This window comes from Mastigoproctus giganteus, chromosome 10 (genome assembly GCF_048544385.1).
Source record: "Mastigoproctus giganteus isolate SK-2022 chromosome 10, ASM4854438v1, whole genome shotgun sequence".
NCBI lineage: Eukaryota > Metazoa > Arthropoda > Arachnida > Uropygi > Thelyphonidae > Mastigoproctus > Mastigoproctus giganteus.
This window is the reverse complement of record NC_143584.1, coordinates 7704760-7724392: the sequence shown is the minus strand read 5'-3', so window position 1 is coordinate 7724392 and position 19633 is coordinate 7704760. Positions and strand designations below refer to the sequence as shown.

Sequence of the window (19633 nt, the reverse complement as noted above, 5' to 3'; positions counted from 1 at the left end):
AATCAAATTGGTCAGACAACCTCCCTTTAACAAACCCATGCTGTGTCTTAACTATTACTGCAGTCTTGTCTAGATGATCCTGCAATGTTTCTTTAACCAGTGAATACATTACTTGTTCCAGCAGCTCCACGTTCCTTACTAAAATAAGGTCTCCAGACCTGCATGCAGTACTCAAAATGTGGCCTAACCGTTACCTTATAGAATGGGATAATAATATCCTTATCCCTGCTAACAAAATTCCTGTATGTCATTGAAAACAACCCCATGAGCTCTGGCAGCCTGTCAATATGGCTCAAAGAAAACCTCCAGGTATTTTAATTTTTCACTACCATGAATGTAGTTACACACAGTTGGTATGTTACTCTGCAGTTACTGCTACCCATATGCAGTACTTTATACTTATCAATGTTAGACTTCAATAGCCATTTCTCAGCACATCTTCCTAACTTTTCTAGATCCTGTTTCCAAAATAGTGTCATTAAAATCCCTACCAACCTTCATATCATCTGCAAACTTGGACATTGATAATATCAATATCATTGATAAATACAGAAAACAATTGGCCCAACACTGAATCCTGGGGGAATCCACTAATCCATCACCTGTTATTTTCTCTTTAATTTTTTTTTTTAATTTTGCAATTTTTTGCAGTTATCTTTGTAAAAAGAAGTGACCATGGCCCAAAAAACTGTAGTGAAGAAAAACAACCAAAAAAGGAAAGCTGTGAGAACCACAATTGAGTTGAAAAAAGAAATCATTGCTAAGTTTGAAAGTGGAACACGTGTTTCCAACTTAGCATTAGAATTTAACATGCCGAGAACAACAGTAAGCAGTATAATTAAAAATAAAGAAGCAATTAAAGCAGCTGATGTGGTAAAAGGTGTAAAAATTCTTGCTGCTAAAAGATCACATATGTATGAAGACATGGAAAATCTTTTATTAGTATGGATTACTGAAGAGCAAATGGCTGGTGATAGTATTTCAGAATCTATCATCTGCGAAAAAGCAAGGCAGTTATATGATGACCTGCAGCAAAAGAACCCAGAAACCAGTGGTGACTTCATGGCAAGTAGGGGCTGGTTCAAAAAATTTAAAAGGCAAACGGGCATTCATAGTGCAGTTAGGCATGGAGAGGCTTCAAGTTCAAATGCAGAAGATGCTAAAAAGTTTGTTGAACATTTCAAAAACTATGTAGACACTATGTAGAAACTATGTAGACGGGCCTATTCTGGAAAAAAAAATGCCTAGAAGAGGAATAAGCATTGCCCGGACACAAACCAATGAAAGCCAGATTAACACTCTTGCTGTGTGGTAATGCTAGTGGGACTGCAAAATTAAACCATTGCTCGTTTATCATTCAGAAAATCCGAGAGTTTTTAAGAAGAACAATATCAATATGAGAAATTATAGAGTTCTTAAAATACCGTGATGTTAGACTAAATTCCAAATAGCAAATGCTTAATGTATGGTACTCACCTTATACAATCTGCAATAGTTATTAGGGTGAAATGATGGCTAAATTTTGGGTTGAATAATTTAAATTAATAAATTAAAAAATGAGATAAAAAATTAATTTAATTTGATGAAATTTAATTAATTTATTATTAATTTTAAAAAATTAATTAATATGGCATTATTACTAATCTAATGCCAGATATTTCCGGTTCCACAACAAAATTTTTCAGCAAATATTTGGCCTGCCCATGGGTCTAGGTATTTCTGCCCCTTTGTCTGAAATTTATTTAGCTACAATAGAGAACCAAATTTTACACCCTTTCCCTTCAGAGATAAAATTATACACATGTTACGCAGATGATATACTTATAATAGGTAATAAATCCACAATAAACAATCTTTTTTCAAAATTCAACTCAATACACGATAGATTGAAATTCACGCTTGAAATTGAAGCAAACAATCAAATCAATTTCCTCAATTCTCATTTACAAAACAGGCACCAAACTGGACACCAAGATTTTTAGAAAAAACACACACAGGGAAATATTTACACTTTGCATCGCACCACTCACTTAGCACAAAAAAAGCCGTCCTGTATAACCAAATTCATAATGCCATAAAATATACCTCCTCACAAGATGACTTATCCAACGAACTCCAATATCTCATAAAAAGTTTATAGCTAGGAACTATCCTCCCCAACTAATTCAACACACTATTTTCATTGCAAAAAAGTAATATTAACAACTCAACCAAACATATTACGAAAGCAAATACACGTATCATCCTTCCCTATCACAGTGAACTCGCAAGACAGTTCTGTCAGGTATTTACAGGTACAGATATCACTCTCATATTTTCAGCATACACCAAACTCGGATCTTTATTCAATACATATAAAGATACACACAAGTACCTGACAAGCAAGGCGCCTCCATAGCCAGGTGGGAAGGAGCAATAGTGCGTAGCACACGCTTCTTGATTAGACCGGGGTTCGAGCCCGTCACCACCAAATACGGAGAATGCGGAAAATTCAGGGAATGACCACCATATATCCCAGAGCAATATGGCCTTAGTTGCTAATGCTCCTAAAAAAAAAAAAACCAAAAAAAATAACCTGACAAGCGATATGAACAACATAACATATATCTAATCAGATGCCAACAAAACTGTAATGCTTGCTACAACAAAGTTCGGTTTCACAAAAACCTCTAATACACGTGCATACTATCACTATAACAGTTTTAGAACAGGACCATCTAGCACAGAGCTCACAATACATGCACACACTCATAACCCCCCCCCCTAGTCGATTCCGCCATTTCTATAGTTAAACTAAAAACCAGCTACAAAATTCTCCAATATGAGGCTCTCGTTATTGAATGGTTCCAGTTCTAGTCACCACTCTAAACTTAACATCATAAATGCAAAACTCCCCTTCAATCTTTCCCCAGTCTGGAATCTCTCACGTTTGAGATTCCCACATATTTCAAAGAGCATCATGGGAGTATAGATTTCTTTTAAATACAGCACGCGCTCACTCTCTACTCAACTTTGCCAACTGAAGATGTTTTTAACTAAACGAAAGTCCATCATTATGACTATTGGCCTATCAGTTTTATATTACTCAGTTTTTTAATTAACTTTCCTTCATGACAACCAGGGACAGAGTTGTACACTTCTGCCTCCTTGTGCTTATTTTAAATTCCGTCAAATTAAATTAATTTATTTTTTATCTCATTTTTTAATTTACTAATTTAAATTATTCAACTCAAAATTTAGCCATCATTTCACCCTAATAACTATTGCAGATTGTATAAGGTGAGTACCGTACATTAAGCATTTGCTATTTGGAATTTAGAAGAAAAATATCATAAAAAGTAAACTAAATGGGATGTGGAGGGCTAACAGTCTTGGGTAAAAGACAGTTTTTCCTGGAGTAGATTCACAAAGTGTTTGTCCCAAGTGTGAAAGCTTATCTAGAAAATTATAATTTACCTGTAAAGGCCTTCTTGGTTTTGGACAATGCTCCTGCTCATCCCCCTGGTTTGGAAGACAATTTGGCAGGGGAATACAGCCTTATTCGCATTAAATATCTACCACCAAACCCAACTCCTCTAATCCAACCCATGGATCAGCAGGTCATTATTGCCTGTTTTAAAAAACTTTATACAAAAGTCCTAAAAGATGTTTTGAAGTGATGTCAAAGACAGAACTTACATTGAGAGAATGTTGGAAAAATCACTTCAATATCCTCCATTGTTTGAGGATAATTGATAAGACACGGATGGGGGGGGGAGCGTCTTCCAGGAAAATGAACTCGGCCTGGAGGAAATTGTGGCCAGAGTGTGTGTCAGAGACTTAAGGTTTTGGGTCAGAGCCTGTTGTTGATGAAATTGTCTCTCTGGGCAGGTCCATGGGATTGGAGGTTGATAGTGAGGATGTAGAGGAATTGGTGGAGGACCATGGAAGGGAGCTCACCACAGATGAACTGTTGGACCTTCATAAAGAACAGGAAGCTGAAGCAGCGGAGGAAATTTCATCAGAGGAGGAAGGGTCAAGTAAAGGCCAGCATCCCAACTGCTGACATTAAGGAAATGCTATCAAATTAGGCCAAAACGTAGAGTATGGTCGAGAAGTGGCACCCGAACATTGCCGTAGTTAATCAAAATATAAATTCATTCAATGATAATGTGATTGGCTACTTTTGGAAAATTTTAAAAAACAGACAACATTGGACAAGTTCTTTGCTAAATCGATGATAATGAATCGTCAGGAAAGGGACAAAAAAGATATTGATCACAATAATTGGAGTTACCTGATGTTTTAATGGAAGGTGACCCCTTCTAAACAATAATTCCTTTCCTCCTCTTCAGCTTCTGCCATCATCGCTCCTCAGTAAAGGTAAAGCTCTGGTTAAATTTTTATTTATTTATGTATCAGATTCGGGGCTGGGAGCGGATTATTCCAATTTTAGTTAATTCCTATGGAAAAAATTGATTCTATATTTGTCTGATTCAGTATTCGTCCATCCCTCAAGAATGGATCAATGACGAATATAGAAGTTCCACTGTATATGATATTAAAATTAATTTATGGATTCAGTTGCTTTGACCACATCATAGTATCTAATCAAATTGGTCAAACAAGATCTGCAATTACTCGTTTCATCCTTTGATCTTCCTTTGTGAATTTGGGACACATTTACACATCTCCAGTCCACGGGGACCTTCGCTAAATCCAACAATGCTCTCATAATTATGGCTAAGGGTTTGCTTACTTCCTTTGCTGCCTCCCTTAATATAAATGGATAGATCCTGGACACCTCAGGTGCCTTCCTTACACTTCAACAATTTCAATTTCTCTTCCATTTTACTTTCAGTTATTACAAAATTCTTTTCTTTTCTTTTTTTTTTATGTAAACCCCAAACATGAGAGGTATTAGAACCTATAGTACTTAGTACCATGCTTCAGTTGGAGGTTGAGAAGACGAAAGAAGATATTTGTTGACATTAGTCTTGAACTTCTGTAGACTAATTTTCAGGAAATACGTATGAAGGAAGGTTGTTCCAGAAAACGGCAGTTGAATGAATAAACGAGGAAGATTAAGTTTGTTCTGTGAATTTGAAGTTGGACAGTAAATGGATGTTGGCTGGTGGCGGCACGTGTTTGGACTGTTTTGAAAGAGAGGGCGGGAATTATAGAAGCCAATTCAGAAGAACAGTGCCCATAGAAATATCTGTAGAAGAGGCATGCAGCAGAAACAGTACATCTATGAGACAGAGTGGAGAGACTCTGTTAGAGAGGAGTCATTAATTAACCTAACTGCCCTCTTCTGAATGGAATCTAGAAGCCTGAGAGAGGTTTTGGGGACACCACCCCAGATGTGGGAACAGTATTCCATGGTAGGGCAGATTTGCAATTTGTACAGAGTGAACAGCTGTTTGGAAGAAAAGTAATGCCAAGAGCAAAAGAGAAAACCAAGTTTTTTAGATGCAGAAGAAGCAATATTTGTAATGTGCTTGTGCCAAGAGAGATTAGAAGTCAGGGTAATCCCCAAAAGAGATATCATTTTTCCTAGAAATCAGAATGTCGCCAAAGATAAGCAGAAGAATCCTTTTTTTGCGAGATATAAGACAAGACTGAGTTTTAGAAGGATTGAAATCAACTAAGTTGTCTTTGCCCCACTGGAGAATTATCTGGAGTTCGGCATTTAAGGAATTGGTAGCAGATATTTGAGAAGTTGAAGCTGATTGAGCAGGGCAAGATGTCTCAAAATGGAAAGTGGAATGCAATGTGCTATCATCAGCAAAACTATAGATAGGATTAGAATGGGGGAAAGAACTGAACCTTGGGGGACATCAGCATTAGTGAAGAAGTTAGAAGAAAGAGAATCCCCTTCCCTAAATACTTCATGTGAGAATGTAGAGGCAAAATACTCATTCGGTTTGTCAGCCACCTGAGCAGGATTATCAACAATCAAACCACTGATACTGAGTGGCCCAATTTGATTCATCCTGTTGCTTCTAGTGTTTACATAAGTAAAGTCTTTGCTGTTCTTTTTTGCATCCTTTGGCAAAGATTTCACGTAATCTGCCTTTGTCTGCCTGACCTCCTTTGTGACTTGATTACAGACTAGTTTATATCTATCATAGGCTTCTGTGTCGCCTGATAATTTGTATCCCATGCACTTCTCTGCCATGAGTTTAATATATTCATCTGACACCCATTTAAGTATATATACATTGAAAAGTATTTCTTAGTTGGTGTGAAGAGCCTATAGCTTCTATGATTAATTCCTTGAATGCTTTCCATTTAGAATTTGCTGATGGTAACATCATCAGTTGGTCCCACTGTATAGAATTTAAAAATTGTCTGAGACTACTGTAATCACCTTTACAAAAGCTAAAACCCTTCCCTTTAGCAAGATGGTAATTACGTCTTTAAGTAAATCCCAAATTAATACACTGATCACCACCATCTAGTAGTTCTTTTATCTGCAGATTCTCAATGCATGAATAATCACTGCTGATAATCAAGCCAAGAGTATTACTCCCTCTGCTTGGCTCTCTAACAGGCTGCTATAGTAAGCAGTCAACCAATAAATCCACAAAAGTCTTGTAGTCTGCAACCCAAATGTTCCAGTCAATATCTGAAAAGTTAAAATCAGTCATTATAAGGCATTCTGATTTACTGGCCCACTATTTCTCTGTACAGATGTTCATTGTACTCATCAGAGTCATAAGGCATGTAATAGACCTCTACTCTCATTTATGCTTTGGCAGTGCTTGTCACACCAAACTGACTCAACGTTGCACTGGCCACCCATGTCAACTGGATGCACTGTCTTAGATTTTATGTGCTTCTTAAATAAGAGCATAACACCTCCCCACCTCCTATCTTCTCGGTCCTTCCTATATACATTGTACAGGAAACCCCCGTTTAACACGGTTTTTCTACAACACGGTTTTGTTCTAACACGATTGATAAAGTGCAGAAACACGATTGATAAAGTGCACAACACGGTATTTATATAACACAGTTTCACTCAAACACTGTTAGAGAATTGTGGCAACCTCACATAACACGATATTTTTGAGCTTTTGTGCGGGGAAAACTTTGCTATTATGTTGGATGTAATTTTTCAACAGTTCCATTCTTTTTTATGAATCTCTGCTTTTTTCTCGCTAATTGTTATGCAAAAAAAATCATTGAGAAATCCCACGTGTTAGGTTCTGTGCTATTGAACTTGTGGAAAAAACTAGATTTCAAAGTTTTATTACTATTGGATAATGTGCCAGGCCATCCAAAAGATTTAAGTCATCCAAATTTTGAAGTAATGCTCCTATCACCTAATACAATTTCTTTAATTAGATCAAGGCTTATATCTACCTTTGAAACTTATTAGATCAGAAAATTGTTACAGTGGATTTTAGGAAAAATAATTATTCCAAATTGAATTGATGGAAAATTGAAGTTTTTTTTTTTTTTTTTGTAGTTGTTGGCGCATAGGCTTCTGTGGCCATAATGCACCTCCCAAGGTTTTTGCAGTACTTTGATCCAAGCCCGAGGCGGGAATCGAACCCGCGACCTTTGGGTTGCCAGGCAGGCACTTGACCCACCTGGCTAGCCCGGTCGACGAAAATTGAAGTGATGGCAGCATGGAAACATTTCTCAATTGTGGACTGTATCGGAATCATAGCTTTATTGCTGAAAGAAGTAAAACTGTCAACATTAAATGCATGTTGGAAAAAATGTATGGCCACAGTCAGTTCATTCAGGAATTATGGTCGAACCGATAGAAAATGGAATCCAGGTGCTAGTAGATCTTGCTAAGTAGGTAGGAGGGGAAGGTTTTGATGATATGACTACTGAAGCCCTCGTAGGTAACAACAGTTGGTATAATCGACGTCATCCCTACACCGGATGGAAAAAGACCTAAGTTGGAATCCCATCGATGATGGGAGGAATTTTTATGGGTCTTTTTTACGTGGTTGAGTTAGTCGGTCTCAGGCGAGGGTAGCTAGGTTTTTTCTCCCAGAAACTCAGGTTTTTCGTCCTGAAAAATAGAAAAATGGACCTCAGAACAAATGCAATTTGAATGCAGATCAACATAGTCTTAGTCGCAGGTGCTCCTAAAAAAAAAAATATGATTACTGAAGACATTCAAGAATTACTTTTAGAAAAAAAAGAGGCTGGCGAAATGGATTTGGTGGAAATGGCATTGGAGGCAAGCCAAATCAATTCAGAGGATGATAGCGCATATGAGAAAATTCTGAACTTCAAAATTTTACACTAAAAAGTATACAGAAAGGTATAAAGTCACCGTGAAATTAGAATCTTATTTTTTGAATTCAGATTCTTTGTTTGAAAGGAACCCCAAATTTCAAAAGGGAGCTTCAAAATGCTTAGTTCAATAAGATGAAATTACAAAGATCTATCAAGCAAAAGCAAACAAACCAAGATTAATGATTTTTTTAAAGAGCACAGTAGATGCACAAAATCTAGAATCTAGAAGAGGTCAGTTTTGTTAACATTTTGTTAGCAAAATGGTGTATTTTTGTTAGCGCTTCGAACGTAACTCCCTTTTTGTACTGGTTCTTAGTCCCGTATAACATGGTTTAGCACTACACGAGATTTTATAGGACCTAACTACCATGTTATATGAGGGTTATCTGTACCACCCATATTCAAATTCTGCATTCCTTATATCCGAGTCACACCACATCTCTGAAATCCCAATGTCTGCATTTCTTACTATTCCTTATATCTATTCCTTACTATTCCTTATATCCGAGTCACACCACATCTCTGAAATCCCAATGTCTGCATTTGATGTCTTGACCAGCACTTCAAATTCATCAAATTTATTTACTATACTCCTAGGATTGGTGTACATGCAAGTATACATACACCTGTTCTTACTCTTAGTTACCCTAATACAGCCCATTTATTTACCTGATTACTTATTTGATTTACTTATTTATTTACTATATTTACTTATTTGATTTTTAATGGCAGATACAATTAAGGCCATGATGTAGCAATTCTAACAGTAAAGAGGGTGAAAGGTTTTAAAATGTAAATAGTAATAAAAAAAAAAAATCAGAATAGACTTTCTATGATTACATACACAATGAGTAAATGAATAAAGGTACAAGAAAAACGAAATAATAACATCAATTTTGGATATTTACAACTCATTTGATACCGATAAAACTATTTTATATACACTGGTACCAATTTATTATATAAAAACTTAAATGTGAGAAACACTGTCAGATAAAATCTGACAGCATACTGAGATTAGTCAGTTGATTAAAATTAGTAACAGATAAAATGCGAGCTTGGGAGATTAATAGTTAGAATATGCCACAGTACTCGCACAGAGGATGCTCTCTACAAAAAACACTATGTAAAATGGCTGTCCCATGCAGAGCTGAGCAAGAACATTCCTCAGACTCAGTTTAATGCAGCTTTGAATGACAGTAGCTAAATCTTATAATTTGTTTATAGCTTGTCCATGCCACAAATCTTGCCATTGGGAATAGAGTTTCTCTCTTATTACTTGTTGGTGTTCTATATAGGGTACTTAGCCAAATCATTTTCCCTGATCCCAACATGGCCTATGAATTCAGCAGAGTCTGATACTTTACACTCAAGAGAGTATCACCTGCAGTACCCTGTGCATCACTACATAAGGAATATATACTCTTTACCTCACAGTAGATAAGAATGCACAGCATTTTGAGAATCTCTATATACATGGTCCGTAAATGATGTTTCGGATTTTGATATTTTTTTTTCATTCAGAATTACTTCAAGCTACTCATGAAACGTACCAGCTGAAAAATTAAGTCAATAAGTTTTATGAAGGTACATAACGTCATCGATAAAGTTCAATGTGGGCACCACGAGTAACTTGAACGATATTCGAGCTCCTGCCACACACTGTGCTTCATTTTGCGATCAATTTTACCAAAGGCCTCTGTGATCCGTGCCTTCAGCTGCTGCAGTATCGTTGGTAGTGGAGAGATGTACATTGTCCTTCATTGTCCCACAAAAAGAAATCCAAACTTTGTTACATGAAATGCTAACACACAGAATGCTTTCTCTGGCCCGGTCGCCATTTTGCCATTCTGGCAAATGTAGTGCTGCGTAGAGTAATGTAGTGCTCTGTAGAATGCAAAAATGGCAGTCGAGTGCAAATTTTAAAAAAAACTTATTGAATTGATCTTTCAGCTGGTATGTGTTTCATGAGTGTAACTTGAAGTAATTCTGAATTAAAAAATATCAAAATCAGAAACAGGATTTACAGACACTCTGTATAATAATCTGTCTCATAGTGACAGGCTTGTACATGATCCAAGGCCAGTTCAGTATCATGCAACTCTGCAGTATCTGCAACTCTTGAATATAGATGCTATATTCAGATGATATCTGCTTGGTTATAGCATTATTGGAAAATGTAGTAGAAGATCCCACAGAACTGACTTCAAGTCATCTATGTCACTGAGTATCAGCCTATGCCTAGTTCTTAAAGAAGAGGTTGCATGCTGAGTCATTTGTAAGGCTTTGGGGCCATACAACCTTTTCTACTGTGATATGTAGACGTTCAAGTGATTCTTGAATACGAATAATGAAGGGAGACTTGACAGTTTGATGCATCATAGAGATTTTCCCATCATAGCTCAGACAGATGTCCACGTGGGGTGGTCTGGAAAGGATTTTGGTTTAAAGACATTGTAAAAATAACTGCTTAAATCATAGTGACAAAAATGTATGTTTGCTTCAATATACATACTCTCAACAGGAAAAGTCTGAAATGCTCCAGTAGCAGTATAAATTGCCCAATGCTGAATAGGATCATGCTAGCAAAATACACCATTTGTGACAGACCCAGGATATAATTTAATTAAAGTGGACAAAGTAAGGAGTATCGATCTGCTCCACAAAGTAGATGAAAAAGCTCAGAGAATGTTTACACCTTTCATGCATAAAGTCTATACTTGATGAACATGCTGAAGGCTTCTTATCAAATATGAGCCTCAGGATATTTGTCTCCACTACTACTGGATTGACAATTTTGTCTGAGTGTCGGTTTGAGTTCAGGATGAGAATTATGCTTGCAACAAAACATATGAAAATGATCTTCTGTAAGAGAACCTAAAACTATTATCTACTGCCTGGGAATTGAGATCAATGGCTTGTTACAGTTATTATTGAATGACCGTAATATTGCATGACTGGAAAATATGCAAACTTGTACATTAATTCGGATATACCTCCATTAATACCATTGATGAATACACAAAACAACAATGGGACCAGCACCAAACCCTGGGGAACTCCACATTAAAACATTTGTCCATGAAGAGCAGTGTCCATTGATTACCACTCTGCTCTGTCGTCTCTCACTCAACCATCCCTTTTTCCTTTGTAGCAACTTACCCTTGATGCCATATCTCTCCAATTTGTACAGTAGTCTTTCATGTGCAAAAGTATCAAAAGCTTTATTGAAATCCAAGTATATGATATCAAAATTATTTTTGATATTCAGTTCCTTTGTGACCACATCATAGTATCCAATCAAATTGGTCAGACAAGACCTCCCTTTAACAAACCCATGCTGTCTTAACTATTAACACAGTCTTGTCTAAATGATCCTGAAATGCTTCTTTAACCAGTGACTCCATTAATTTCCCCGGAACACAAGTTAAACTAACAGATCTATGTTACTTGTGTCATCTTTTGAACCCCCTTTGTGAATTGGTGATACATTTGCACACCTCCAGTCCATGGGGACCTTCATTGAGTCCAAGGAAGCTCTCATAATTGTGCCTAAGGGTTTGCTTACTTCCTTTGCTGCCTCCTTTAACATCACTGGATAGATCCCATCTACCCCAGGTGCCTTCCTTATGTTTAATTTCAACAATTTCTTTCCACTTTGCTCTCAGTTATTAGAAAATCACTTAGCTCCCTGTTAGAGTTTGATAAACTTCTGGCATTCCCCTCATTGAATAACTCCTCATATGTGAATGTAGATGCAAAATACTCATTCAGTTGATTAAGTGATCTGATTCCTCCCTTTCCTTCTAGAGTTTACATAAGTAAAGAACTCTTTGCTGTTTTTCCTTGCATCCTTTGCCAAAGATTTCTCGTAATCTGCCTTTGCCTGCCTAACCTCCTTTGTGACTTGATTATAGACAAGTTTATATCTGCCATAGGCTTCTGCATCACTTGATAATTTATGTGCATCCCATAGATTTTTCTTCTCTGCCAAGAGCCTCATTAATTCACCTGACATCCATTTAGGCCTAAACCTCTAACAGTATTTCTTAGTTGGAATGAAAAGCCTAGTAGCCTCCAAGATGAAGTCACTGAAGGCTTCCCATTAAGAATTCAACACTGGTAACATCATCAGTTGATCCCACTGTATAGAATTTAAAAACTGTCTGAGACCCCTGTAGTTACCTTTACGTATGCAAAAGCCCTTCCCTTTAGCCTTGATGGTAGTTACATCTTTAAGTAATTCCCATATCAGTACACTGTGATCACTGTAACCCAGTGGTTCCTTTATCTGCAAATTCTTAATGCATGAATAATCACTGCTGATAATCAGATCGAGAGTATTACTCCATCTGGTTGCCTCTCAAAACAGGCTGCTGTAGAAAACAGTCATCCAGCAGCAAACCCAAAAAAAGTCCTGTTAGTGTGCAAGTGACCAACCCACAATTTTCAGTCAGTATCTGGAAAGTTAAAATCCCCATTATAAGACATTCTGATTTACTGGCCCACTATTTCTCTACACAAACTGCTCATTATACTCATCACATTCATTTGGCCTATATAACACACACCTACTCTCATTTTTCCTTTCCCAGTGCTTATATCACACCAAACAGACTCAGCATTGCATTGTCTACTGGACTATCAACATTGCATTGTCCATAATATCAACTGGTTGCACTTCCTTAGATTTTGTGTTTCTTAACTAACAGCATAACCCTCCTCCTTTCCTGTCTATCCTTTCTGTACACATTGTACTCCCCAAATTTCAATTCTGCACTGCTTATATTTGTGTGATACCATGTCTCTAATATCCCAACAATAACTACCTTTGATGTCTTGACTAGCCCTTCAAGCTCATCAAATTTATTAACTATACTCCTAGCATTGGTGTACAGGCAAGTATACATGCACTTGTTCTTACTCTTAGTTACCCTAACACAGCACAGTCCATGTATTTATTTGTTCCACTATGACTCCCAACAGTCCTAGAAATGTCCATTGCCTTGCTTTCCATGCTGCTGCTCATTCTAATAGAAGCAGTGCAAGAATCACTTTTTCCTCTGCCTGCGGCCACTGTTAACCTTTAGTCTGTGTATCTCCCAAGCTATTAGTTGGTACTGATACGAGTAGCAGCTAACTGGGTTTCTGTGGAGTCTGCAGGCTTTTTGAGTTAGTTATTAGTTAGTTATTTGGTTCTTAGGAGAATTAGCAACTAAGGCCATATTGTTCCGGGATATGCAGTGGTCATTCCCTGACCTTTCCGCATTCTCCGTATTTGGTGGTGACAGGCTCGAACCCCGGTCTAATCAAGAAGCGTGTGCTACGCACTGCTGCTCCTTCCCACCTGGCTACGGAGGTGCCTGGCTTTTTGAGAGCACAATAAGTAATGTGCAGTGGGAGTCAAATACTGCGAAAAACAATCATTTAAGTTTCTATTCCAATGGACCTCCCTGCAGCAATCTTAGCATATCATGGTTTATTGCTTTTTTATATGTCATTACTTTTCTAACATTATGATAAGAAATGGTAATTATTATGTTTTTTTCCCCTCTTCCTTCTCCTGCTGACAGCAGTGGAACATGTGATTAATAATATGCAGTGTGTTCACCTTAGCAGTTAATACATATGGATTTTGCAATCACCGTGAAATTATATAACGTAAGTTCATGGTGCTTTGCACAACATTGATCACAGGCAAGGACACCAGCATGACAGGCATTTCCATGAGAGTCCATAATTTTGGCAGCTGAAGCACCTTGGGGGTTCAGTATGCATGGCCTTATTGGGTAGTGTAAATATCCAGCTTTAACTGATTTAGGTGACAGCAAGTTGAAAGTAAGGCTGAAGTTCCTAGTAGTGATTCCTATCCCTAAGCATATATTCATTTTGCAGCTGTCACTCCTTGGCATTTTAGTTCAGACAGATTTCCTCTTCAGACACATCAAGATCACATTTTGAGATCACACCTCAGTATGAGTTATGTCTTGCAGGGTATTAACAGTGATAAACATCCCCCAAACAGAGGCGGCCTGGAGCTGTTATGGGTGTGGGTTGTTTTTCGTTTTGATAAGGATGTCTCCAAAACAGCCATTTTATAGATTCAGAGGAGCCTGTCAAACCCATTCACACACTTATGGACAAAGGATAAAATTTCCTTATGCAATTTTTACTTGAGGGTATTATTAGGAATCTGTGCATGGTACCTGACATTTTCGGTTCTGGAACTTTTTGAAGTGGTGGTAGTAATATTTGACTCACCAACAGAATTTTCTAATAGGAACCATGCTAAGGTCCCAGAAGAAGGATTTATATTATCAGGATTCATGTGGCTTTTGGAGGGGGCTTGATGGGGGAGGCTGGGCACTATAAAGTACCCAGCCTCCCCATTCAGCACAGGGAATTCACACTACCTGGCAAACAAAAAATGTGCTTCAAAAGCACTGTCCAAGCACAATACTACACCTCAACCAGCCTGAATCATGTGCATGGCTTTGGCACAGCTGACCTTGAAGGCGAGTCCATTAGCTGATTGATCATCCTGGGCAAAGCCATCTCAGTATCTTCCATCTTGTCAAAGCTGAGAGAAAAAGTGGTGTGTCAGATGCAAGCCTTTCTTAACACCTCCAGCATCTCCCTTTGTGAGTTTCCGTAGCTCAAGCACACAGCAAACATAATGAATTCCTATGGTGTTAGTTTAGAACAGTGGTTTTCAACCAGAGTGCCGCAGCACACTAGGATTTCGCAACAACATTCCTGGGGTGCCATGTAATTTTGGTTCAAGTTACTGAAACATTTTTTTTTTTAATTTATATATTTATTTCATTATAAAAGGGTGTACAGTATCCATTGTACTGTATCTTTTTAATTTTGTGGTGATCTATAATTGATGTTTATTTAGTACCTCTATATAAAATTATTATACAAGTGCATATAATTTGTATTATGAATTTAATGTTGTTTATAATTATATTATTATAATAACTATCATATAACATTTTTTTAAAATATTATATATATATACATATATTTTCTGTGTGTGCACACACACACACACACAAATTGAATTATTAAAAAGGTCGAAAAACACTGTGTTAGGTATTTCTTTTGGCCTAGGGGTGCCGTGAAAAAATTACTGGGACACTAAGGGCGCTGTGAACCTAGAAAGTTTGGGAACCTCTAGCTTAGAACCTAAGCTGTGGAACTGGATCTCAGTAATACAACCTGGAGGACCAGCACACCAATGGAAGGACCCCCCCCCCCACATCATGTATAGGTGCTTCTGTCAAACAAACCCATGCAATCCTATAGTATTGAAGTGTTATGTAGCAAAAACAACCAATTCTAGGGGATAATGATGCATCCAAACCAACCAACCATCCAAGTACCCTGACATTTGGGACCTCCCCATTCAGTGGTAGCCCTAGCATTACAGTAGTTTTGCCACTGCCCAGCACCTGCACATGGAAAAATAGCCCTATGGTATAACTGGAAAGGGTTACACATGACTCTTCCAGTGATGCATAACTGCTGGCAGCTTGCATATATATTCTCTCCTTTTCCAATTTCTCCAAACTTCCTCATACATTGAATTTTAAGTTGTAAGTGTAACTTTTACCACTAATCATTTTTGACACCCCCCCATTTAACAGTTTCCCTAATCCCTTAAAGCTTACTTGATGACATCAGCTTTTGTGTGGTACAACAAAAAAATCACTACAGACCAGCTGGTTGGTAGTGTAAAATATACAATATGTAAAATATACAATATGGGACAAAAGTGTCAAACTGCATTCAAACAGGAATACTGACAAGAAAAAATATTAATACCATTTATTTTATTGTCGCAAAGTAACAACAGTTCTTTTGTCTGGTATTTGTAGTTAAACATCTGTAAAGTGCTAATAAACAAATAGAAATAGTTGGCTAGTATACGTTTTTATTAATCAACATTCAGCCTTTAAACATTTTCTCAATTCAGTCTAATATATTTAAAAATCACCCTTCATAACCTTCCAATTCATTATATAAATTCCTTCTTTTTTTTCAATTATTTTCCTTATTTTTTCAAAATCTTAAAAAAAAAATTTTTGAGCAAAAATTAATCAGTATGACACAGAAATTAAGTTTAGGAATATATAAAATTAACTTTTTATTTCATTATTTTAGTTTTTAGATTTATACTTACTGTTTCCTATTTAAATATATCACATTACATTTTATTTTCATGTTTTTTTTTGTAAATACTGCAGACCCCCGCTTTACGATATTAATCCATTCCATTTATTTATTTAAATATATCACATTACATTTTATTTTCATGTTTTTTTTTTGTAAATACTGCAGACCCCCGCTTTACGATATTAATCCATTACATTTATTTAAATTCAGCGGTACCACCACCCAGACGATCGTTTCAAAGCTGTGCGGCTTCATCATCAGTGGGTGGGCAGGTACCCAGGTAATACAACAAGCCATCACAATTGCGAAGTTATATCCACATTATGAGAGATGCCAAAAGGGTGTGGTGGTAATGTATTTGGAAAATTAATACCATATAGTTAATTATTAAAACCCATTAGGATTATGCCCTGTGCATTTAATTTTCCAAAAACATTACCACCACACTCTGGGTGGTCGTACCGCTGAAAATAAATAACAGTAGTCTTCTCTACTAGAGAAGTGTTATTTATTTGAAGTAATGCAATAGTAGCTATCTCGTTGTGAAGGCAACCACATTATGAGATACAATTAAAACGATGCCCTCTATGCTACATACGTAGTTCAAATATATGGGTTAACTATGGTGCATTTACACCGATACTATATAGTTAATAATTAAAACCCATAAGGATTATGCCCTGTGCATTTAATTTTCCAAATACATTACCACCACACCCTTTTGGCATCTCTCATAATGTGGATATAACTTCGCAACTGTGATGGCTTGTCGTATTACCTGGGTACCTGCCCACCCACTGATGATGAAGCCGCACAGCTTCGAAATGATCGTCTGGGTGGTGGTACTGCTGAAAATAAATAACAGTAGTCTTCTCTACTAGAGAAGTGTTATTTATTTCAAGTAATGCAATAGTAGCTATCTCGTTGTGAAGGCAACCACATTGAGATAATTAAAACACTGCCCTCTACGCTACATATGTAGTTCAAATATATGGGTTAACTATGGTGTATTTACACTGATACTATATAATTAAAATTAATATACTGATTAAAACACACAAAAAATCACTTCAACTAAAGGATGCAAAAACAAAACATGCGGCCAACACGTTTACAAATTCTGCTACTGGCTGAGAGAAAGGACTACGTGGTCCAGTCACACACCATGGTAACCCATCCCATCATAAAGTGAAATAAGTAGGCACCAGTTAACTGGTTAGTGAATCAGCTGCTTTAATATCAAAAAACCAATTCATATCGTTAAAATGCACTAACTTTCATTATATGTTCGATTATAAGAATCAATTTTGAAAGTGTTTGTGATATTTTTCTGAAGCACATTTCTGGAGATCACGACCATAAAACAATTAAAACTATTTGCAGTTTTCAGTTTATTGGGGATTCCTGTTAATGCAATGTATTATAAATGGGTAGTAAATTCAATCTTATTGATTGCGATAATACTGATAGCTAGAATTCTGTGGGTTTTTACGTTATTATGGTGAAATGTGTTTCCCCTTCCATGAAATCTTCAATCATATTAAAAACACAAATTTTCAGAATCTTCCCTTGATTCTTATTTTTTAAGATTCGTAAATATGTTACTCCATATCTCACTTACGCATATCATGTTAGTTGCAATTTGTATGCCATGACATGATCTTTTTACTGATTGCTTACTTTTTTACTGTTTTCAATTTTACAAGTTAAAAAAAAAAAAAAAAAAAAATCAGTGAAATATCAATCGGTTAGTTTCACATAGTCTTCTTCTTCAGGTTCTGTGTTCAATTTGAACATTGGAGACAACATTTTCCAGCCAACTGTGTCTCTTGCTTTGTGAAATAGTTCTTGTGTCATAAGCCCCCATCCATTCTTCAATATTATCAAGTCACTTTCTTTGTCTTCCTTTCCTCTTTTGTCTTCCCTCTGCAGGTCATATTATTGTGGACCTCTTATAATATCCCCGAGGTAGACAGTCTGTCTCTCTCTCTCTCTCTGCAATTGTAGTTAGTAGTGTCCTTGTGATACTTGCAGTTAGTAGTGTCCTTGTGATACATATTGTGGACCTCTTATAATATCCCCGAGGTAGACAGTCTGTGTCTCTCTCTCTCTCTCTCTCTCTGCAATTGTAGTTAGTAGTGTCCTTGTGATACTTGCCCTCTTAAGGATCCACTCATTGGTGACCCGATCTGTCCACGGAATGTACATATTAATTAAGCATAAAGTAATTACATATCAATTATTTTCTAACCTGTGGAAAATAATGGACAAAACAATCAGGAAAAAAAATGCTTCCACAATAATCACCCAATCACAGCACTGAATGGGAGGTGCTTCACCTGTCAATCACCGCCATGCTTTCATCGGTGTAAGTGTACCCTATACTGGAGTTCAGGCGAATCTTTCTGAAGTTTAACCCCCCTGCAAATTATGCATAATCTTATAACCATAATACTACTCATCTGTATAAAAGAAATTATATATGTATATACAGTCAGTCCTCGTATAATACGTGTTTACACTACACGAATTCATTCATACACGATTTATAAATAGGGGAACGATATTGTATATAACACGAACCGAATTCGCTTCTGCACGATTCACCTTTGTGTTTACAAGAAATGGCAGTCGAACGCGGAATCACCCCAACTGAACGCAACAAAGCACGATAGGAATGAAGAGAAGATTCTGAAAATGTATTTATGTTTTTTTTTTATATCAGTGAAGGGGAAACACATTTCACCATAATAATAAAAACCCACACAATTCCAGATATCGGTATTATCGCAAATGCAATTAGATCGAGTTTACTACCAGTTTATAACAGATTCCACTAGCAGGAATGCAACTGGAAATTGTTTTTATTGTTTTATGGTAGTAACCCCCAGAAATGTGCTTTAGTAAAATGTGAGCTAGTGAGGTGTTCATAGTGTGTCTTTTTACGGTGTTGTTTATTCAGTTGCTACACGTGTGCAGCTTTGTTTATGTGTATCAAGCGTGCCTCCTCAATTTGTAATTGTGCTTGATTCCCTAAAAATGAGTAAAATACTTTAAAAAGGTGTGAAAAGGAAGCATCCTGGTGAAGACACTACAGATTCAGAGAGAAAAAGAAAAGCAATATCGATAAACAGAGACAAACTAGGTCAAAAATTCTTACCCAGGAAAATTTGTAGTGGCCTCATACTAGCATTTATGGCCAAAA

At 36.8% G+C, this 19633-nt stretch overlaps 1 protein-coding gene across 3 annotated transcripts in view; it reads right to left on the bottom strand.

The window, feature by feature from the left end:
• The window catches only part of Acn (apoptotic chromatin condensation inducer acinus), a 295740-nt gene that overhangs the window by 273832 nt on the left and 2275 nt on the right, over positions 1 to 19633 (bottom strand). The window contains exon 1 of one of the 3 annotated variants that reach the window (XM_090383867.1): positions 18680 to 18696. The exons of the other annotated variants lie outside the window; for them this stretch is intronic. The gene's annotated coding sequence lies outside the window, so the exon portion shown is untranslated. Of the gene's footprint in view, positions 1 to 18679; positions 18697 to 19633 lie in introns of those variants that run through there. 3 annotated transcript variants of the gene reach the window in all.